This window comes from Ambystoma mexicanum, chromosome 4p (genome assembly GCF_040938575.1).
Source record: "Ambystoma mexicanum isolate Mex_15411 chromosome 4p, UKY_AmexF1_1, whole genome shotgun sequence".
NCBI lineage: Eukaryota > Metazoa > Chordata > Amphibia > Caudata > Ambystomatidae > Ambystoma > Ambystoma mexicanum.
In genome coordinates, this window is record NC_090927.1 from 677,239,567 (window position 1) to 677,264,697 (window position 25,131).

The window sequence follows — 25,131 nt, forward strand, 5'->3', positions numbered from 1 at the left end:
GTGTAGTAACCGGCCTTGAATCCATCCTGCGCCTCGCTTACCTCGCCCATCTCCGGAGTTCGCCACAACCTGCAAAGGTAAAGAAACAAGGGCAGTATTAATAACAATTCTGACCTGGGCAAGCAGCAAGTCCTGGTGGCACCCTGCGCTTCTCTTACCTCGCCCATCTCCCGGTTTCACCGCAACCTACAAGGGAGAAGGAACAAGGTCAGCATTAACAAAGCACTTACCTGGGCAAGCAGCGCTTCGATCGCTCATCACTCCGGAACATCACCGCAACCTGTACAAAGAACAGAAGAGAACACAGGTTAGCAATTAACACCACTAAACAGCGCAACGCTCCACGCATCAATAACTCACTGTGGTCTTCGCCATCGGGGCGGCAACTACGAGATCACAACCATCCCTGTGAAAACAAAAAGAGACATTGTTAGGGAACAGCGTGGTGGAACAAGATGCTGAGAAGACAGAGAAAATGGAGGGAAAGAAAGAGACAGAATAAAGACGGAAAAGACATTATAACTCACCTGGAAGACAGCAAGCAGAGTCAGAGTCACAGCCGGCCTCGACCCGACATAAGGGCACACGAACCAGTGAAGCAACTAGGTCCACGGAACGCCTGCACCAATCATGCGCACCTGCACAGAGACGCAGGACGGAGAGTTCAACACACACAAACCTAAGGTGAGCAATAACCCCAAAGGAGGGGATTTGGACCAGCGGGAGGTGGGAGTCCACCCATCACAGAACCAGTATCCTAACCCTCCCTTCTCCTGTTATAGGCGCTACCCAATGTCTGGCACATAACCAAGCAGAGAGGGGTCCGGTATAGCGCTTAGACCTCCATCCAGTATCGTGTGGCACCCCCGTGGATACCAGGTGAGCGTAACAGACAGATTAACTATTTAGGGATATCAGTGTTCTCCATCCTCTTCCCTCATCATCTGTCTCATGAAGCATCACCCTTTCTTCTCTTACCCCTGTTGCTTCTAGTTCTAAAGGAATAACTTGCCCTTCCTCATCATCCATGGGAATTTCTGGCCTGAACAACAATGTCTGGCATCCTTATTATTTTACCTGTTAAATTAGGTAGCCATGATGATAAAATGTGCACTCCATAAATAAAACACTTCTTCATCTAGGGCAACTTCCCTTAAAGCTTTCCTTCCTGCAAAGGCTACTATACATTTCCTGGAAAGGCTACTATGAATTCCCTCATGTTTATGTAATGTATCCCCAGGGTTGACCACATTAGGCCTACATCAGTAAAAGATGTTGTCATGTTAAGTTTTGTCATCAATCCACGTCCTAATATGTTGACTGGTGTCTATATAGAATATAGAAATGCCATAGACATGTTGTGTTCCCCTTTAGAAATGGGTATTTTGTCTGTAAATGAAACTAAAGTCGTTGCCCCAGTAAATCCCTGCGCATTCATGGCAATGCCTGACATTGAAAAGTTTCCCTCATGGACACATGAATGAGTTGCTCCAGTGTCCACAAGAAATAAGTTATGCCTCCTATCATCACCTTAACCCTTGGTTCCTCTTGGGGGTCTGATGTTACGGATGGTACTGAACACATCAGGCCGTCCTGTGGGCTGTCCTATTGTGGGTATGAATTCATCCCCTTGCCTGTGAAAGGATTTCCTCCCACCAAGATCACATTCCCTAATTTGGTTTTGGTCACTTGTGCAGCTCGTGTGTCCATCTGCCATTGTGATGCACCCGTCTATTGCCTTGGGATATAGTCCATCTGTTGTGTGGGTACCTATTGCATTTGCATAGGTGCTTGCTATTGCTGCGCCTGAACTGATTGTGTCTGCCTTCGCATTTGTTGGAATTTCTGCAGTTGTGACATTTGTGTCTAAATTGGTGCTTGCTGAAATTGCTGTGGTTGTGGCGTGTATATGCCTGATTCTGTGTGTGATCCTGGACATAATATCCTTGTGAATCTGTATTATATTGTGGAGCATATCCTGTCCCCCCTGTTGGAGATTGCCAATTCTGTTGTTGCATGCCTCCTCTACTTCTATGTAGTCTAGCCATATGTCAATTTTTTCAACAACTCCAACATGTCAAGGGCTGTCTACCATTAAATCCTCCCCTTCCTGAGGGTTTTGAAATCCTCCTCGTTCTCCTTCTCAAGTCCCATTCTTCTGCCTTGTGGCATATAATTATACCCGTTCTGATCTTGAACACTTACATTATTTTGCTGTGGGACCTGCATTAGTTGTGCCGTGCTTCTCGCAATTCTTGTCAATACTGCTCCTTCTATGGCAAACTTTGATAATTATTTCTGCATCCACTTTGCCTTTTCTTCCTTTCTACCCTCAGCTTTCTTCTTATTTTTCTCTTTTAGCATTCTGCAATAATGCACCATTGCCAATTTTATCTCCGGCCATGGTTTGGCTACCATTCCCACTTGTTTTTTTAACTGCCTCTGTACTGGTTGTAGCAGTCCCAAGATATGTGGTAAAATAACATTACTGTTTTATCCCACGGTTCAGGCGTTTCCGCACTCATCGAGCCTGAATATCCTGAATAAAAGCAATGGGGTCTTCACTGTATCTCATTTTCATAGTCATTATCACTCCAATATCCGATGTGTTTGGATATTGTATTGTAAGCGCACACCTGGTACAACTCTGAACTTGCAGACCTGAAACGAAGGTGCAGAGCTGCGGACCGTAAGTGGCAAACCTCAGGCGCACCCTCTGACAAACTGGCCTGCCGCCTGCTCCAAAGGCAATACAGACTTGCTATCCGTGACAGAAAAAGGGCCCATATTCAGGCACGGGTATCTGTTGCATCCAACAACACGGCTGACCTTTTCAAAATATGCAGGGTACTAGCCAACCCTTCCACAGTATCCTCCTCCCCTGCTCCCTTTCCGGCCCTCTGCAATGCAATCGCCACTCACTTCACCACCAAAACCCAGGACATCCTGAACAGCCTTGTTACACACTCTCCCATCCTTCACTGCCTTGCTTCACTTGGCCTCTCCCCCTTCGTTCTCCTCCTTCGCCCTTGTCCCAACTGATGAAGTCACCAGAATTGTCCGCTCCATGAAGGTCTCTTCCAAACGAGAACATCAAGGACAACATTGGCTATTTTTTCCCTGCACTTGCTTATCTCTGTAACCACTCCTTTGCTACTGGTTCTTTCACCTCCTCCCTCGGGCACTCCCTTGTGCGCCTGCTCTTTAAAAATCTGTTAGAGGACCCTACCTGTCCAGCCAACTACCACCCTATCTCAATCACCCCTTTTCTGTGGAAACTGCTGGAGAAGTTGGCCCTGTCCCAACTCAACACTCACACTGAACTTGTTGTTGGTCTCCACAACCATCAATCTGGATTCAGAGCAGGCATGGAAACTGCTCTCCTGAACACCGGTGAAGAACTGCTTGCATCCCTGGATTCCAACTCCCCAGCTGCCCTCATCCTTCTTGACCTCTCCTCTGCATTTGACACGGTCAACCACTCCATTCTCATCCAAAGGCTCCACGACACCCTTGATATCTCGGAGCAGGCACTGGACTGGCGGACCTCCTTCTTTACTGCCTGCTCCTCTCAAGTTATCCTTGGCAACTTTTCCTTTTCTACTTCCTTCTCCTCTTGTGGTGTCCCCTAGGATTCTACCCTCTCGCCCTGGTTCTTTAACATCTACCTTTCTCAGCTAGCACTCCTCATTCTCCCCCAACTTCCAGTGTTATGCAGATGACACATAACTCTTCTTCACACTTCCTGCTGACCCTCTTGCACCTTCCATCATCCCTGACAGCCTCTCTGCCATCCATGGCTGGTGCACTTCCAATGATCGCTGCCTCAATGCCAACAAAATGGAGATTCTTCCCATTGGGAACCCTACTCCCAACTTCTTCCCTTCACTCTGGCCGTCCTCCATGGGCTTTCACCCTGCTCCCTCCTCTGAAGCCAGAAACCTTGGAGTTATCTTCAACTCCTTTCTCTCCTTCCTCCCTCACACTCAGGACATTGTCAAACAGTCTGACTCTTCCGTCTCAAAGGAATTCTACCTTTTTTTTTACCTTCCCCCAGAAGCTCAATGTTACCCAAGCCCTGGTTCTCTCTAGGCTTGCCTATTACAATAGCCTCCTCCTTAAACTCCCTTCGTCCACTCTGCATCCTCCCCAGCTAGTTCAGAATAGGGCAGCAAGACTTATCCTTGGCCTCGAGCCCAGGGACTGCATCTCTCATGTCCTAAAAAGTCTTCACTGGCTTCCGGTTGCCTCACATATTAAATTCAAATCCCTCTGTAAAATTAAAATCCCTCTGTAATCATCCACAAGACTTTCTGGGGTCGGGGACCACACTATCTGCAGCACTCTCTTACTAAATATTCCCCCTCTAGACCCCTGCACTCCTCTGGCACCAACACTTTGTGTAAAGTGTTTCACTAACCAAGGGCAGGAGGTCGATCTCTTTCCTCAGCTGGCTCCCTTCTTTGGAACAGCCTCCCCCTCCCTCTTGGTCTTGAGCAGGACTTCTTAAATTGCGGAGGCTCCTCAAGACTTTCCTCTTTACCTCCACATCCCCGTATCTCTCCTCTGCTGATCTCACAGTTCCTTGTTTGGTGTTCAGGGCCCTAATGCATCCCTGGGGCCCAGACCTCCCACCCTGTATCCCCCAGCTTCTGTCTATCCTTCGCACTTGCCTCGGCTCACCTTCCACCTTGGAGGCTTGCGCTTACCTTACATTGCACTTCCTTTGTTGCTCACCCATGAACACCACAGCAGCTATCCCATTCCCCCTCACTTCTGCACTTGCACATTCCGAACACTCACAAGGCATAGTAGGTGTGTCTCTTCCTCTGACTGTATTACTATTTGTGTGTATTTCAATCATTTTTACATCCCCTTGTCCCTCCCTGTTGCCCTCTGGGTGCTTTGAAACAGTATTTACTACCTGTATAAGAGCCTACCAAGCAAACAATAAATAAATAAAATAAGCACTCACCATAATTCTGCTCTACAGTTATTAAATGGCGCTCCATCATGCACTGTGTTTTGAGCAGTTACTTTTGGATACCCTGCTCTTTTCCAAATGTCATCAGATCTCTCCCCTAGAATGGCTCATAATAGGCCTTTAATATTGCCTATAGCTAACATCATTCCTGACGTCCTGATCACCAATGCCTTAATCCATTTTCCCTCACCTGAGGTCAAACTCGGTAATGTGCATTTTAAATTCTCCTTATGCATCGGGAGCCATGGTATATATGTGGTTGAACCCCCCCCCCCTCTCACCTTTTCTCTAATTGTGGGAATTGTGAAAATTCCTGATCCTTTGTCATACCTACCCACACTCCTTGTTTACCGGGCAGCATTATCATCACCTGCTTGTTTTCTCCCTGGCAATGCCCTTAGTGTGCTCACATAGGGTGGGGGCGCATCCACTGTACTATGTGATCGTGCTTGTGGCTGTTTAGTATATGGTATTGGTTGTGGCATTTTTGTTATAGGGCCGTCTAGATCTAACCATTTTACCCCTTTATTTACACTTGATTCTCTTGAAAATCCATATGTGCCTTCTTCTCACGTCTCCTTATTTCATTTCCTTTCCTCATTTGACATCATTATGCCCCAACTGGTATAGTTTTTTTTTTTTTTTTTAAATATATTTTATTTTATAACATAAATAAAACACTTCAAACAACAAAAACCAAACAAACCAAAAATAAGGCACTGCAATCCCCATCCCTCCCCCCTATGAGCCTGTAGAGTGTCCGCCATCAGTGTCCGTTCCCTGCGGTGGGGCCTCATCGCTCTCAAGTCCAGCCGAGGCCGACCCCATACCAAACAGCTCATCCAACAATAACTTCCATGCCGTGAGAGAGCCCGTTTCTTCCTCACCCCCTGCCATACTGCCATCCTGCCACGCTGCCATTTCGGCATCAGCCCATTTTTGGAGATCTCGCCACCAGACCTCCACTCGCGGCTCATGACATGACTTCCACCCCATGGCTATCCTGCGTTTAGCAAGCACATAGGCCAGATCTTTAAGTTTCTCAACATGTCGAAGCTTACGCGCCCTGGGATACCCTCCCAGCAGACAGGCCCAAGCCGAATCCACCTTAAGTGTGACACCCCTCCCTGCCAGCTTCCGCGCCACTTCACCCCAGTAGGTTGCAATCACTGGGCACGCCCAGAACATATGTATCATGTCCGCATTCTCCTCATTACACTTGGGGCACGCCTGGCGCCCATTATCCAGAAATCTGGAAATTCTACGGGGGGTCATATATGCCCTGTGCGTAATGTAGAGCTGTATCTGCTTAAACCTGGCGTTCCTCGATACCTTTTTGTGGTACCCCATGGCGCGCTCCCACATCCCATCCGCCATCGAGGCCCCCATCTCCGCTTCCCATTCCAGTCTCAGGTGCCCCAAGTCCTTCCCAACCTTCGTCATCAACATCTCGTACAACCTGGAGACCTCGTGCCCACCCTCCGATGCGTCATACATTATGTCCAGCGTGGCATCCGGTTCATCGGCCAAAGTAGTTTCGGGCCACGTGCTCCGGACCTCCCGGACCACCCTATGATATGTCACATATTGACCTCTGTGTAGCCCCGACCCTGCCTCCAATTCCTCGAACTCCGTCAGGGTCCCATCTTGCCAGATGTCGCCCATAGTGACCAACCCCACTGACTCCCAATATGTCCGGAGAATAGCTCTCAGCTGCCCGTACTCCTTCGCCAGGGCGACCAGAGGAAACTGCGGCATACACGGCAAGGGGTCACCCATCATCCGACAGGCTCGCTGCCATATGTTCCCGCCCAGGGCTAGCATCCCAGGGCGCCCCCTCATCCATGAACCGGTCACCCAGATCACCTCCCGCAGATAGAAGGGGGAACAGTCTTTCGCCAGAAGCCTGTGTTCGGAGGTCCATTCGTCCGAGAGCCACCTGGCCACATACTGCAATTGCGCTGCTATATAATAGGCCTCAAAGTTCGGCAGCTTCACGCCACCTCTCTCATAAGAGTTCTGCAATTTCCATAATGCGACCCTGTTGCGCGTGCCGTGCCATAGGAAATTCCTACATACACTATGTAACCTAGCAAAAAACTTCCTTGGTATCAAATACGGGATGTTATTAAAGTAATGCAGAAGCCTGGGCAGCACCACCATTTTGAGCATAGCTCCCCGGCCCATCATAGCTAAAGGCAATCTTTCCCAGAACCTCATGCACCTCTCAATCTTTCCCACAGCTAGTTCGGTATTAAGCCTGTGTTCTTCCTCGGTCGAGTGATACACGTCAATGCCCAGGTACCGGAAGGAGCTCGTCGCCCACGGGATCCGCAGCACTGGCAACCTCTCTACCGGTATCCCCACATAACTGCCTAGCGGGAATAGTGCGGATTTCTGAGGGTTGACCGCTATGCCGGACAACCAGGCGTACCTCTCCAATACCTCCAAGATATACTGCAAATTCTCTTCCGGATGTTTCAGGTATAACAGCATATCGTCTGCATACAGGGATATAAGATGGCACTCCCCTCCCACCTCTATGCCCACCAAATCATACTGCTGCCGGAGGTAAATCGCTAAGGGCTCGAGGGCCAGTATGTACAACATTGGGGACCAAGGACACCCCTGCCTAGTGCCCCTACCTAACTGCCATCTATCTGACACCACTGCGCCCGTACGGGCCCTAGCCAGAGGCGCACTATATAATAGCTCGGCCCACCTCATGTAGCCTGGTCCCAGTCCAAACCACCCCAAAGCCGCCAGCAGCCACGGCCATCGCACAGAGTCGAACGCTTTAACCGCGTCCAACGCCACTATCGCCATTTCGCTGTCCTCATTGCACCCCCATTCAACCACCCTGTGAAGGCGTCTATGATTCTGAGTGATATTCCGATTCGGGACATAGCCCGTCTGGTCAGGATGGATCAGCTTGCCTATCACCCTCCGCATTCTGGCCGCCAGGACAGCTGTTAGGATCTTGCTGTCCTGGTTCAGCATCGACAGGGGCCGGTAGGAGCCACAATCATGTCCCGGTTTATTGGGTTTGGGGAGCGGTACTATAATCGCCTCCCTGAGCGACTCCGGCAGCCGCCCCACCTCGAACGCTTCATTAAGCATCTCCAGCATAGGCGGGAGCACCTCCTCTCCATACGCTTTATAAAATTCACTGGGGAACCCATCCGCTCCTGGGGCCTTGCAAGTGGGTAGCTGCCGCACAATCTCCTGCAGCTCCTCCAGGGTGATCGGAGCATCCATCTCCTCTCGCTCTTCGTCACTTATCCTGGGCAGGCCTATGTCCTCGAGTACTACCTCTATCTCCTCCCTGCTCCCCCCTTCTCGATCCTCATATAATGCTTGATAATATTCCGCGAATGCCCCATTCACCCCTTCCTGGGTGTCCATCTCCACGCCCTTTTCAGTGATAACTGATCGGATCGGGGATCTCGGGGTCTCGCTCTTATACAGCCAAGCAAGAAGCCTGCCCGTCTTTTCCCCCCCGGCATGCAACCTCTCAATGTACTTCCTGTAATTCAGATTACAGAGCCTGTCCCAGTGTTCCGCACACCTCTGCTGCAGATTAGTGACCGCCTCCGTATCAATTCCGCCCCCCTCCAGCTCTTCCCCAACTCGTATAGTTATTGTCCTCTTCCGCATCCTCAAGATCTAACCCACTTAAGAATATAGTCCTATGAATGTTTATTCTGATATCATCTAAGCTTCCTCCTGTTTGTTGGGCCTCTTGAGTTCTATACACTTCCTTATCCATCATTTCTCTATATAGTTCCCCATTCGTGTTCCAATGCTCTCTGTATCTTCTTCTCTCCATGTTGGCATATCTAATGATCCTCGCCATCCTCCATGGGATGGTTTTGACCCTCTCTCTTTTTTCGGTTCGCTCTTGCGTTTCTATGGGTATCATGTTCTACAGCATAAATATTCATTCTCATCTTTAAATCCCCTACTTCTGTTAATTTCTTCCTCCTTTCTCCTTAATTCTCTTGATTCCTCCTCCTCTGCACTTCTTTGTAACCTATGTGCTTTCAATCTTTAGGCCTCTATTCTTTTTTCTCTTCTCCCTTTTCGCCCCATGCTTTCTTCATTCTTCCCTTCACTTGCATTACTTGTCTCTCCTGTTTATATGACCTCTCTTCTTCCCCCTCTTTCATTTTTTTGTCTTACTCTTCCCTTTCCTCTCTAATTTGTGTACTATTTGTCCTCCCATCCATTTGTTCTGTGCTATTGTGGTATTTGTCCTCCCATCCATTTGTTCTGTACTATTGTCGTACCCTTAGTTGTAACTGTTATTCAACTGTTTCTCTTCCTCTTCTTCTATTTATATTTGTTTATTCTATCTATAATTTTTCTCATCACGCTGTTTACTTTCATTGCGTGTCTGAATATATTTTTGTTCACTACTTTTACTCTCTTCCCCTGTTTCTTCACTAGTATAGGCAGGGGGTTTGTATGGTGGATTAACATACCATGCTGCTGCTTTCAATTCCTTTAAAGGGTGAAACCCCTCCTCTTTATTTTCTACATCTTGTTTCTTCTAAGGGGAAAGAAGAGCTAAAGGCATTATTATGCTGACTAAGCATCCATTCTCTGTAGACTGGATCTTCCTTCTCACTTTGATCAATTTTGCAAAGGTTTAATACTGCCAATCTCTTCTCTAGCTTCATTCCCTTATACGTGGCATGTAAATATGTCAGATTTTATAATACCATATTTGACAACGAGCCTCCTGGAGGCCCGGCATAAATGTGTTATTGGTCATGCCCTAAGCCATTTTGGAATGGAACTGCATAATCCTGGCTGTATATCTTGCTAGTGTTCTGCATAGATGTGTGAGAGGTGTTTCTTCCTCTACGACAAGCCAATTCAGGCTGTCAATACTTACTCAAATTTTTCTCTTACTTCCAAATTAATTAAGTATATCGTCTCAATATATTTGAGTAGGCACCATCAATCGCACTCGTATTCCATGAGATCAGGATATTTTGCCTACCTTCATTTATTATTTTTGAACACAAAATGTATTTGACACTATTTCTCTAGCTCCTTTGTTTACACTTTCCGTTAATTATTTTTATATCATTCTTGTTTTTTAGTATCTTTAAACTGTCTTCTTTACTTCTATTTTAGTTTCGTCTAATTCTAGCCTTTTGATCAACGTCGATCCTTTGTCAAAAAGGTGAAAGGAAAAAACATTTATTTATCTTGCACTATTCTTTCTCTGTTTTTTGTTTGTTTTAAAAACATCTTTTATACAATCATATTATACCCTTTAAATATATGCACTTTCAATATATATGTTTTCCCCTTTATGTACTTCTTCCCTCACCTTCGTGGATGTATTCACCTCTCTTTTTATTTATCCCCGCTGGGAGTTTGACACACACTCTTCTACCTGGCTCTGCCAGTAGCAATCCTTAATATTCCAATATGGAACTATAGTGTGTGCCCTTTGCGTCTCTCTTGAGCCCACAAATTTGGGGTTTCCTTATCTCTCTTCTTTATATAATTCCACAAAAATCCAGTTACTCTGTTTCTTGTGTACAACATGGCATAATTACAATCCCTCCCCCCATATGCTTGTAGCAACTATGATGGTCTACTTATGTCTGGTCCTCAGATCAAGTCCCCTGGCATCTACTCTTCTGTAACCACCGAGTTTGCCTTTTCGTCCGTGGGGGCTGAATAGGAATTTCTTCAAAGGGGGGGCCTGTCGACCATATTTTGATCATGCGATTCTGTTTTAGCACACCATTCTATAAATTAGTTCTGAGGGCAACTATAGGTTTTGGACACAGACAGATTCCTAAGTTGAAATCTTTGACTCAGAATTTTCTTAGTTCCATTTTGGTAGGGCAAGTTAGACCTTTTCCAATACTGAAATTTAAGTTAATAAAGAATTTAATTTTAATTCAGAATCTGTTTCTGTGTCTTGCTTCATGATGCTTTCACAAATGGTGTCAGTAATGGGATGTCTCTCCACCTATACAAGTTGGGGAGACCTAAAATTTGAGAAACTAAGTGCCAGAGCATCAGACCCCTCAGTAGCCACTAAAGGCTCTATCAGGTTTGATATCTGTAGTAGGGATGAGACAATCCCTCCAGGTGAAAGAATACTGATATAAGCTGATTTGACATTGATTAACACCCCATGATACATACAGTAAACTAGCGCCCAAATCGGGATTAGCATGGAGATTTTGGGATGGTGTATTAGCCGGGGTAATGTTCACAGACTTCCGAGGTGATGTTAAGGTCTTGTTGAAAAATCACGGAAAGGACCCATTCCAGATTCATCAAGGTGATAAGGTTGCTCAAGGGGTGCATGAGAAAGCTGTATACCCTAAGCTTAAAGAAAAAGCTGGGCAGGAAAGTGTAGACAGGGGTACTAGAGGGTTTGAGGAAATGGATGAGACAGCAGATGGTCCTCCCAAAACGAATCCTGGAAAAGCTACAGAGGAAGAGCCAGAGACACTTCCCTATTTAGTTTTTGCTCAGAGAAATGACCCTTTGTTGGCGGAGGCATTCTTGCAGGTAGTATCAAAGCGTAAGGGTTGTGAGAAAGGGGTGCCCTTCATATTTTAAATATGGACTTCTTTATGGAGGAGACACCACTGCGGAAGGTCTAGTAAAACTCAGTTGGTGGTCCCGGGTGGTACTATAAATAGCCCATACATATCTGACGTTGGGTCATCTGAGGCAGTCCAAGACTCGAGCACACCTAGCAAATACATTCTATTGGCCTGGAACTTACACTGACATTAAAACCTTCATTAAAGCATGCACAGTCTACCAGAAAAGTAGCACACGTATACCGCCACCAGTCCACTTGAACCCGTTACCAATAATTGAGGTTCCATTTTCAGGATTGGTATGGATATTGTGGGTCCCTTAGACTTCTAAACTGGGGAATAAATACGTTCTGGTTATTATAGATTATGCCACCCTATATCCGGAGGCCATTCCTCTGAGAGTCAACACGGCAAAGCAGATTCTAAATCACCTAATCCATTTTTCTTCTCCCGAGTGGGGTTTCCGAAAGAGATATTGACGGATGAGGGTTTGACTTTAATGAGCAAGCTTAGTGGGGAAGTTAAAGAACTATTTCACATTGCTATTCTTAGAATATTGGTGCTGCTCTTAGAACATTGATGTATCGTCCCCAGACTGATGGCCTAGTGGAAAGATTTAACAACACTCTTAAGACCATACTTAAAAGTTAGTTAAAAAAGATGGTAAAAACTGGGACCAAATGATACCCTGGACCTTGTTTGCAGTTCGGAAAACCCCTCAGGCATCAACAGGATTTTCCCTGTTTGAACTTCTTTATGCACAAGAACCACAGGATGTCCTGGATATTTTGAGGGAAACTTTGGAGGAAAGAGAGGAAGTGCCAATTCCCCTCTCCCAGACTGCGAGTAGATTGAAAGAACACAAGACGGCTATAAGGTCTTTGGTGCAGGCTCACATGGTTAAGGCACAAGAGCAACAAAATAGCTCATACGATAAAAAGGTTTCCCTTTTTGTTTGATCAAAAGGTACCTGTCCTGTTACCTACTTCGGAAAATAAACTTATGTCCAAGTGGCCTGGACCATATGAAGTAATAAAGCAAGCAGTTCCATGTAATTATAAGATCTCACAACCTGACCGCTGCCTTACAACACAAATCTATCCTATCAATTTATTGAAGGAGTACAAAGAAAGAAAATCACACAGAGTCCCCGACTATAATATCTTGAAAGTAGGGACCTAGTTTCCTCTGATCTCCATAACAATCAGAAACAGGATCTATATGAGCTTGAAAGGCAGTACACCGATGTGTTTTGGGAAGAACCTAGGAGAGTGAAGAGTGTTATTCATCATATCTGCAGCCCCGTAGGTAAAGTGGTACACCTGAAACAGTATCGGTTACCGGAGGCTAGCAAAGAAATCATAATTCAGGAACTCAAAAACAGGATAGAAGCAAACATCATTGAACCTTTTAATAGCCCTTAATCATTCCCTATTGTGTTGGTGGACAAACCCGATGGAATTTGGAGATTGTGTATAGATTTTCATGAATTAAATGCCATCTCTGCCTTTGCCACTTACCCAATGCCCCGTATCGATGATCTGATAGATCGGCTAGGTAATGCAGTATATCTTTCAACACTCAATCTCACAAAGGGATATTGGCAAGTCCCTTTGCATGGGCCTGGATAAATGAAAAACTGTCTTCGCCACTCCCATAGGGTTGTTTCAATTCAAAGCACTACCTTTTGGGCTACATGGTGATACTGCAACATTTCAGAGACTCATGGATAAAATATTACAACCATACTCGGAATGTTGTGGAGCCTATATAGATGACATTGTAATACACAATAGGACATAGGAAGAGCCTTTATACCACCTCTATACCATCATGAGAGCCTTAAAAAAATCCAGATTAACCACTAATCCAAGAAAGTGCAAGCTGGGCCAATAAGATGTAAAATATTCGGTTTTCTGTGGTTAAAGGCACTGCCCAACCAAAACAGGAGAAAGTGAGGGTGTCCTGGATAACCCTCTCCAAAAACAAAGAAAGATCTAATGGCCTTTTGGGGATTAATCAGGTACTATCGCAGATTTATTCCAAATATTTCTAGCAAAACATCCAGGCTGACAGACAAATTGAGAACTGATGAGGCCCAAAAGATCAGACTGGAAGAGGAGGGTGAGATCAGGTATGCAACCTTGAAACTGGCCCTATGACAGAGCCACATTTTAGACATGGCTGACTTCTACAAAGAATTCATTCTTCTGATTCATGGGATTAGGAGCTCTTCTATCACAAAACTGTGATGGGTTTGAACATCCCATCCTCTACATCAGCAGAAGGCTATTCCCCAGAGAGTAAAAATATTCACTTATTGAGCTAGAGGCACTGTCAATCAAATGGGCCATAATTCACCTAAGGTATTACCTCTTAGGTCGCAGGTTTTACCTAGAGACAGAACACTCTCCCCTAGTTTGGATTAGTCAGGGGAAGGAGTCCAATCCTCGGGTAATGCAGAGGTTCTTGCACCGTCAGCCGTATGGCTTCAAAGTTGAACATCAGAAAGGCAGAGAGCAAGGTTTTGTAGACTTCCTCTCTTGGTTTTCCTATGAGGCACTTCGGTCCAACCTGCATTGGGGTAGGGTATGTGAGAAACCCAAGGGTATTCTCCCTCCTGAACCCTGTGGTTCCTTCTGCGCAGGTGGTCAGGGAAAGGCAATCGATATTGGATTCTGACAATGGGGCGCAGAAGTGAGGGGAATATCACCTGGGTGGAGGGTCTCTGGGGACCGGGAGTTCAGTACCCTTGGGTGAGACATGGTATCTGCCTTTTCCTATTGACAACCAACCCAACCCATCCACAACCTTCATGGGCTGCTATCAGGCAATTCACCTCATTTCTCCAAGTATGACATTTGACAATACTGGGACGAAGAAGATGCAACTAAAAGCAATGAAGACCACACTCTTTTACCACTCTGGTACTGGGATGAAGATATGCCTGCTAAGAGCTTTGAGGGTCAGGCATGTCCTGTTGATTGTAGTCAGGCAGGGCTAATTGGACTTCCACACATGCAACCTGTCAGGGGGATGCAGGTGCATAAAAGAAGCCCACCAACCCAGCAGCAAAGAGAACCACTTGGGGAGCCTTGAGAGCCCCTGGGAGAGCGACTGAGAGACCGAATTGTACGAAAACAGCAGGAGATGCAGCAGCAAGGCTGGTGCAAGCATCAGAGATCGTAGGAGTGGAGGCTCTGTGGAGCAGACTTAACATTGTGAAGGGAGCCATGTGAAGAGGCTGTCCCTTTCCCTTGTGTCCCGAGGTTGACACAGGAGTGCCTGAGGGGCAGCAGTTGGACCCCTGGCTATACAAGCCAAAGGCTGCTTGTTCCGCGCTGCTGGGAAAGCTGTGAACACAACCAGTGAGTTTCTAATGAGCGAGAAACCAGGTGCACACGCATTTGAACCTTTATAAAGGACAACTTTGTATCAGAGTGGTCACTTGTTTGAGGAAACACGTTTTTTCGAAAGTCCCTGAGTGCTGGGCATTTCATTTGATGCAAACTTAAATAATATTAAACAGTGGGTTGAGTCAAAAGTGTTTTCACAAGTATAACCCATGCTTATTGAATACCAACCTGAGTAACACCTTTACAAATAAGCAGAACTGTTACATATTGAGTTTAAAAGGAAACAGAACTTTAATTTCAAGTAAAACCACTTAATGATTTTATATGTGGAGAGATGAGGGGAACTGGCTTACAACAGCCCATGAAGGTTGGGGAAGGGTTGGTTGTCAATAGGAGAAGGGAGATACCATGTCTTGCCCAAGGGTACCTCACTCCCAGTCCCCAAAGATCCTCCACCCAGGTGATGCTCCCATGCTTCTCCACCCCCAGGGTCAGGATCCACTAGTAATGGCCTTTCCCTGGCCACCTGTGCAGGGTTTAGGAGGGAGAATACCCTCAGGTTTCTAATACCATACACTTTCCCTCTTGATGTTATCCTCTCCTCCTCTTCTGGTGAATTCACAACCACCTCCTACCTCTTGATGTTGCCACTGCTTCCTTCTCTCATAATGATACCACATGCGCCTTCACTCTTGATGCTCCCATCTCCACCTTCCTTCTTGATGCTACAACCTCCTCCTTCTCCTCTGACCTTACCACCTCCTCATCCTGCTTTATTTGATCACCTCCTCCTTTGCACCGGATCTGACCTACTCCTCTTCCTCTCCACTGATGCCACCTTTCAATCTCTCATGCCCCTCCAGTCTCTGCTTTTTTCAACTCTATTCAATCTCTAACCATCACCAAATGTAAGCCTCTTGTTCCAGGAATTCACACTGACTAGAATTTCTGAACATTATAGTGCTCTCACTCTTCGTGGGTTGCAATTATGGTATGTTTATGCACTGGTGTCCTGTAATTAGGGCAAGGCTAGGATTGGTGACTCATCCTGGCCTCACTTTGGGCTTAGGGCTGGACCAAGCCTTTGTGTGACCTATCCACCACCTTGTATTCCACTCGCCTCTTCCTGCAAATCTATAGTGCTTTCTGTGCAAAAAGCCAGGTTTCCTCTGCATGTGAGTTGAGCTTACCAAACCCAGTGAATGTAAGGGGATTGCTGGATCATGGTAATTTTGCATAATGGCATCTTCAGTGGGGGGATATTCTTTCAAGAGGAAAATCATTTGGTTACTTTGCATCACATACTTCAAGGTAGGAGGCAATCCACGCAGGAGCAGAATTGCAGAACCCATGGTGCTGGAGAGCAAGAAGCAGAGAAGCGTGTCAACAGTGGCATGAGAGGTCCAAAAGGATGAGTATAGAAGATATTTTGAAGTGGTAAAAATCGCAGAGAAAGTTGGAGACATGAATGAGTGTAGCTTTGGTGGAGTTTTTACTACTGAAGCCAGATGGAAGTGCATTTCAAGGGCCCTTATCCTCAAGGTATATAGTGATCCGGTTGAAGACGACCCTCTCAAGGACTGTTAAATAATGCAGAATGAGGGAAAATGGGTGATCGATAACAGGGACGTTTGGGTCAGCAGAGTGTTTCTTCAATAGGGGTGGGACAGTTGTAGATTAGAAGGGGGCAGAGAAGAGTCCAGTGTGGAGAGAGAGGTTAAAGGGAGGGCTCAATGTCTCAATGCCACAGGAGGTTAGACAACAGCTTGCTGAAATATCCCCATTAACTGGGTGAGGGGAGGGGCTATCGACTAGGGCTGAAAATCCAAGCCAATGTCGATGATTTATGTCCACTCAACATATGCCCTCTATTCAGGCAACTGGCTGAAGTTATGGTCCGATGGGAGAACCAAGAGATTTCATGAATGGGACGTATCACTACAGTGAAGATGAACCTGGCCTCTAAGCTTTTGTACCACTGCTTGTCTTTACCACTAAAGTCCCTAAACTCACTGTATAAGGGCTGCAGAACAGAATCCTGGCATTTATTTTGGATGGGGTTGGTGGGGGGCAGAATTTCTAGAAAAGTTCTCTTTTGCAGCATTAAACATGGAGGCATGAGTATCCTGGATATAAACCGGTATAGCCACGTAGTGCAGATATCGCACACATTTGGGTGGGAGATGAACGACTCCCAAATCAAGCGTAGGCAGATAGAGCAATCAGCGGCTAGGTCTCGTCTCCTTCTGTTTACGAGCCCTAGAGCCCATAAAGACATGCCATCTTTGCTAGCTGCACTACATTTTATTATATGAATAAAGAAACAAGGAGATGGGTATCCACCCAGGGCTGAGGCTGCGTTCTCCAGTTCTAAACAACCCTGAATTTCAACATGGCATGATCTAAAAAAGGTTTTTGGGGTGGCAGGCCAGGGATTCCATACGCTGCAGCAACTACATCATGAAGGCTCTCCTCTAATGTTCAACAAGGAAAAAGCCAAATTCCACCTTCATGAAATAGAGATTCCAATAGATACAACTGAGGCACTGTGCTTCACAGCCTCGGGTTACACTCTGAGTCACTAGACTACTTAATGCCCCGGAGCTCACCTTGTGCTGTGGCCTAACCATGGCCAATCTTTCTACTTGGAATACTCTGACCCCTCAGGCAAACTGCCTTACTTGACCAAATGGGAGGAAAATGTGGGTGGTCCCCTGGACAAAGGTTCCTGATGTCGAATATGGGACCGTATGGGTAGGTCATCTAGGTGCACCACAAATAAAGGATGAATATAACAACGAACCTACAGGTAATGCATGCCCCACTAGACTTCATAAAATGAAGCCCGCCTATTCTCCCAGAGTGCTGGAGGGGATGCTCAAACCTGAGTGTGCTCTTCCCCATGTGGTGGTCACGCCTTAAAGCAGTTCTCTTTTGGAAAGAGGTCCTATCACATGCGAGGGACATCACATGGGCACAATTACCATTCAACCCAAAGGTGCTACTCCTGGGGGACATGGAGCATTGGAGCTATCCAAACTCTGGTCACCAAGCGAATCTCATCACACAGCTCCTGGTTGCGGCCAGGTTCATGATTGCATGCAGCTGTTAAGATCTGGAAGGCCCCATCATGCAACAAGTCGTGGAGCACACTGTGGCACGCAGAAGCATCCAAAAAAATCCCAGCCCTGATCCTGAACCGGTATTTGAAGTATGTTAATTAATGGCTTGCTATCATTGAATATGCGCAGGCATACCTGCCATTGGCACAGAGGCCAGAGTTTTTGCAAACTTTGAGTTACGGTAACCGAATGCCTCTTCAGAGTCATTCTTTTCCATGCACCCTTCGAACATTTAGATCTGGGTTGTCCAATTCCTGGCCTCGAGGGCCGGAACCCTGATGGGTTTTGAGTTTTCAGGACAGCCCTTATGAATACTCACAAGATCACATTTGCATACATTTAGAATCATTGTATGTACATTTATCTCATGAATATTAATATGGGTTATCCTGAAAATCTGACACGTTTCCATCCCTCAAGGCCTGGAGTTGGACAACCCCGATGTAGATGATAGATGGCCGTCCTAAATTCAACAACTGAGATATGTACCTATTCTGTTGCATTGTGTTCTGGTGTCTGATTCTGATGGAAATAGTTGTGTATGAATGTCTTTCCCTTCTTGATATTGTCATTATCTCAACTGTATTTTGGTTTAGGCCAACTTCACTAAATACATTTGTTTAAAAAACGAAAACCAGCTAGCATTTCAACTGTTACTGCGCAAAATGTATTGGGAAAATTGCAGGTGTACCACAACTTGCCATACCACCAATTAAAGACCACTGTGTTGACCCTATGGACTTCGACTCTACACATGCATTGTCATTGAGTGTGCAGAGAAATGCAGTGACTGTTTACTGCAACAGTTGTGACTTGTTGATGGTGCATACCACACACCCATGTGATGAAGCCTGGAAGGTGTTAGGGGAGTTTTCATGAAGTCCCACTTGGTAGTAAGATTACCTTAAACTATCCCAGTGCTCTGTAGATCCCCCAACTCTTAGTATCAGTCTGTACTACTGCTAGTTATCTATGTAGAGTGGCAGGGCAGTCAGGCATATCGTAAGAGGAAGATGTGAGCTGTAGGTAAGTACACTGAACCCAATTAGAGATGCACATCAAAGAAACTCTTATACATATAAGTTATATAAATGTATATATTTATTATATTTACACCAGAATCACTTTAAATAATTCGGAATGCATTTAGAATACACTACAAAGTACACTTTCACTTTTATGATCATTCGTAGGTACATTTGTTGCAACGGTAGAAAGGGAAGAGACAAGTATTATCGGTAATTTCGCGCACTCGTGGTTCTTAGTAGAAATATGGTAAAACATTTACTCTGCGCACACATATGAGCAAGTGACATTAAGGGAGGAAAATGCTTGGTTAGTGTAAGGCTAGCGAGGTTCCAGGTTCAAGAGATAAGTTCTTTCTCCCAGCAAGTCTTTTAAGTTGAAAAACACAACCCTAGCTAAAGGCAGTTCGGAGAGGGCTCAAAGTCTTGGCAGGCTGTATAAAACAAGGAGTTCCTGTGGATTTCTTCCAGTCTCTAAAGATGCAGCAAGTTAACAACTAAAAACGAAGACCCTGTTAGGGACTCGCAAAGGTGACACAAGCAGCAGCTGGTGCTGAGGTAAGGGGGGTACCCTGGACACCTCGGTGTGCACTACAACACTCTGGAGCTACTTTACAGATCATGATAAGCAATATCTTTTTCCCCACAGTACCTTAGGTTTGAAGAAGATGTCATGACTTCTCTACGATGTGGCTGTGATGGTCCCGACCTCCGGATTCATTGGTCTGATGATGAAAGGCAGGACAATGGATGGGATCTCTCAGCAGCAGTATCTAGGGAGAACCTATGGCATGACTTCCATCAACTTCTTGGTTCACTCTTGGTTCACTCTGGGGTTTTGGTGCCTTTTCTGCAGCACCAACAAAATACGCAATTCGCCCGGTCAATTTTCTTCACTTCTTACAGTCCCACCATCTGCTGAGGGATTGCTGCAAGTTGGATTGGTTCTCAGGAGTGTCCTTAAGGGCTCAGCAAAGATTTGGATGAGTTCAGCCTCTCCTCGATGATGCACTCGGAATAGACAGCAGGTCTCCTGGGATTGGGGTTTCTCAGTTCTGGAAACTCACAGGACCTCGGGAGATGGCTTGATTAAAAGCCTGTCTTGGGACTGGTTGTTCCCGCTAGTCAAAGGGAAGGAGTCCTCTTTTGAGTTCCTCTGTTGCACAGAAAATGGGGTCAGGACAGCAGTGGTTGCTTCACAGTGTTGCGAAGGGTCTTCAGGCATCTCTGGTCGCCTTCTTCTTCGGTTACTTCAGCTTCCGGTGGTCGACTTGCTTTACACTCCAGAAGCCCCACCTTTTATACAGTTCAAGCACTCACTCCTTTGCAATCTTCCTCAGCAGTTTACAGAAAGGGACGTTTGTCTGTCTGATCAGGACAGCCAGACCCATAGTGGGAGCTGGTCTCATTCAGGGGCTCTGGCAAAGGACTGGGGTGGTGATAGACTCCTCCACCACTTCCTGCCTGCCCAGACTCTCTGGAGCCTAGACGGGACCACCGAAGGGTTGCTGCCAAAGGCATAACACACACACAGGTCTCCTCCCCCAGAATGTTGGAAGAAGGACTGACAAAGAACAACCACACTAGAAATGGCAAATAAAGAAGGGAACCCCTGAGTTGGTACTCAGGTGCCCCTATTGTGTTGAACCAGTTTTATTGGTATAGCCTGTGTTAAGTAAAACACACAATAGTTGGAAGGACACGTCCACTGCCACCAGCCATAACTAGGAGTTGTCTATGTGACTTAAAAAGTCACAGGAACAGAGAGAAGGGGGATACCAAGTATCCCTTTGGCTCTCCATGGAAAGGTGGTGTGTGTGCGCGGCAATCTCTCATACTACAATGTTGTAGGTCTCTATCCTTAAGATCTGTAGTTACTCAATGATATATAAAATGAATCTCAAAGAGCGGACCCTAAGGGTCCCCGCAGCACTGCTCATAAGGAGCTTTGTGCACCCATAGTAAAATACAGATGCCTTTAAGCGGTATGGAGGAAAGTAGACTGCATAGGACAGTAGATAAACAAAGGACAGACAGAGCCCATAGGTAGGAATGAGTGGAAAAAGGCTACACTCATTCAGGATTAAAGAATAAGGTCCAGAAGTCCTGCAAAAGGTTCTGTGGGGTCTCACTAGGAGAGGGGGATGAAGAACAATTATGATAAATCCTCCTAACAGAAGGTTTGAAATTAATGTAAACCACTGCCTTTGCTCCAGGCAACTGTTAGTCTTTCTCTTAATAGTAGTTTTAAATTTGTAAGTCAACTGTGGCATGGCGACTTCAGAATAGAACGACACTGGGAATGTAAAATACTACCGTTGCCTTCTGTTTTATCTATGTTCAGTGACCGATGGTGAGCAATGTCTATTTGTGTCTCCAGCCACTTACAGATGCCACCCAGCATTAGCACGTTCGCAATTGTTACTCAGCTAGGTGTTCCCCTCTGATGTATTTGTTGCAATTATTACTCTCCAGCATAGAAAAAGAACAAGACTTGTCTGGCTCGGTGGAAGAAGCTTAGCTGGTGGCAAAACTGCTCACAACCATATTGCATAATAGTGGTCGCTCGAGGGAGCAAATATCCAGCCACATTGACAAGTGATGAAGCCTGGAAGGCTTGGAATGTGTGTAAACCACTGGTTTGCTCCAGGTAAACCCTCCAGAGCATCGTTTGTGAGCCTGCCAATTCGTAACCATATGAGAAAGACCACATGCAAATCCAACCTCTCCCAAAAAGGTGAAGCCCATCCCAGACTGCTAGATCATAGCCCTTGTGCATGAGAACACAAGCAACCCCAGACAAGTTTCAGCCTCAATGGACCTCATTGTTGAGGTGTACCCAGGCACAGCAATCTCGAGCTCCACATCTGGGCATAGCAGTTCCACTATGGGTTTTGAATTAATCGAAAACACTGGCATTGCCTTGGAACTCCTACAAATAATTGTTTTAAAGCCCGCCATAAAACATTTTTAGCACCATGTGGGTGAGGAGAGCTGGGGGGGAATCTAAGCAGGACATGATAAACTGATGCGAGGATGCAGCCATGAGCCATTTGGAAAAACAGTTGCAGCACACATGCAGGCAGCAATGTCATAGAACATCCCCCGTCCAGTGCACACAAACCCTGTGAACGAAATTGGTTAGCACCTGCTTCATCTAGTCTACAGCTGACTCAGGTTCAGTGGATGGGCAGAATATACTTAGGAGCACACTCCTCTATCACCCAGGCAATGCATCAGTCCCTACAACAGGACACTACCCTGGGAATGGTCCAACGCAAATGGTGAATGCATGTGCATGCCCATAACACATGTCCGCTGGGAAGGCACATTATCCTGCAGTTGCTGCTCGGCATGCAGCCTGTGTTGCCATAAATATTGATTGGCCTTTTCCAGATATGCAGCACTGCCATTCTGCCTATGGTGCAGCATGTTCATATGTGCTCCCCCTTGATGCTACTTGTCCAACTCCCAATGGGAGAAGTATTAGTCCTCTTATTTTATGGAAAGCACTTGTCTTCCCATGAGCTGCCCTCATTATGATACGTGACGCTCATCATCCAAATGGATGAATTTCGGTATACACATTCCTTAAAATCGTATGCAGTACACAAGAACATCATATCAGCATAAATCTATTAACAATTGATTACAACACCAATATCAATCAATGTATTAAAAGAACATATGTTATATTTCTATCAATTAGCATTGCTGGCACTAGCTAATTAAAACTATTAAGGATATTTGGTTTTGTTTTCTTTTTTAGAGACCATGCCTTTAAGAGCTGAGTTATACCCCACAAAGGTTGCACTGGTTCTGACTGATAGCAAGCAGACAGTGCTTGCCTCGTCAAAGTAATATCAAATATTTTAAACCATTGTACAGTCAATGAGACATATGTGGGAGAGAAAACGTTAAAGTACTGAATATTTTCGTCATGGCCCACACATAATTAGTTACAAAGATTCTTGAAGGTTGGATTCCCAAGTAAAGTTTAAGAAACAACAACCTTATTTCGTTGTCTTCTAACAAACAAAGATAAGGTTCTTTGATCAGAGATATTCGCCTGCCCAAATAACTGTTGGGTAAGCCATTTATCGGTATAGCTACTAGTTTGCATGATATGTGATGCTGGTATCCTGCCACTGTACACAGAAAGGTGCATAGGCTTTCACTTAATAGTAGTTTCAGAGTTGGAGGCCAACAGTTGCATGGCAACCTCAGAACAGCACGACCTTGCGAATGGAAATGACTACCCACATACTGTTTTACTTAATGTTCCAAGGATGATACAGGCAGGTCATGCCTTTAGTCAGTTCAGCTCCACAGGACTGTATGTTTACATGTTTAGTGATCTTAATTATTATGTATTTCATAATACCCTCAGCTTCCCCATAGGCCTCAGTGTGCACATACAAGAGCAGACAGACAATACAACAAAGAGAAGTCAGGCAGCAACGATAAAGAAACCTGAAATTCATAACAGTACCATGGGTAGCAATTAATCATTGGAGTTATAAAAATGTGTCCTTATTGCCTTCTTAAAGCAGAGCACATTAGGCAAGGCTCAGAGACATGCTGGTAGGTTGTTCCAAAGATCAGGCGCACACTCATTAAAACTTGTTCCTCCAAAGTTTTTAAGTTTAAAACGTGGATGATGGAGCTTGTTCTCTCCATTGGATCTGAGTGATCTAGTTACAGGGGCTCTGTGCAGGTGGTCAGTAAGATAGCCTGGGGATTTACCAGCTCGACACTTATAAATACGTTTAAGAATTGTATGTGTGATCCTGTGGCGAACTGGAAACCAGTGAAATGTTCTTCTTGCTTCTGTAACATGATCCATCCTGCCCAGTCCACACACCACTCTTATTGCACCATTTTCAATAACTTGCAAGGTGTTAAGATTTGCTTTTGAAGTCCCGGCCGACAAGCTGTTGCAGTAATCAATTTTTGAGTTGACCAAGGCACCAGCCAAAATAATCAGTTTATTAGTAGATAAGGGTTTGGCTTTCATGAGCAAGCTTATGGGGGAAGTTAAAGAACTATTTTACATTGCTACTCTTAGAATATTGGTGCTACTCTTAGAACATTGATGTATCATCCCCCAGCCTGATGGCCTAGTGGAAAGATTTAAGAACACTCTTAAGACCATACTCCAAAGGTTAGTTAAACATGTGGGATATTTTGACCCATTCTAATGTGTCCCACTGCATCACTTTACAAAACAAATGGTGAAAGAAACAGCCCAAAATGGATGCGCTGACTCCTGTGCGTGCCAAAATCTTGTAACTGCGTTTGGGTCACAACTAGAAAAATGGCACACCCTGCCACACACAGTCGGGGGGGGGGTGAAAACAGAGTTCTCACTGCAGGAGCATGCCAGTGGGCTCTACCACATTCAACATGGAGCAAAGCAGCAGAATTGTGCTGAAAACCCGAAAATGCCTTTTAAAATGTTAGCTTTGCAACCTTAAAAAGTGCTGTTTTGGCACTAGATCCATTCATTTCCATTGAATCATTGAGATTGAAATGGTACTGCAATGCCCAGTATCATCCAGTGTGGCTCAGAGAAACCAGGCCTCATTGACTTGCAGCTCTATAAAATGTATCTAATGAAAAATCAGCCCAGGAACCCTTGTTTTCATCTTCCATGGGGGGGAATGTGACTAACTTTGCAACAAGTAACAGAATCAGCTGTGCAGAGAGAAACGCTAAACAAAGGCAGGGTACATGTATCCAGACTGCAAACAATCCCAGCACTCAAGGGAGGAACTAATGATGAATAAAATGTGTATGTGCTGCATAGGAAAATCAGATTTAAAGAAATCAGTTTGATGTGTTTTTTATGAATGAAGTGCAAAATCGCCTGCTGTGAAAGCATGTTTTTTATTTAAAGGCTTAATTCTTTAAGAATGTCAAAGGATTGCTAATGTAAAAATCCACCTATAAACTTTGTTCATTTTATGTTTAAATGAAAGATCTAGGTGAAACTTAAAGTTAACCCAGTCTTGGGTTAATTAACTATTTTAAAAAAACAATTCTGCTCTGACAGTC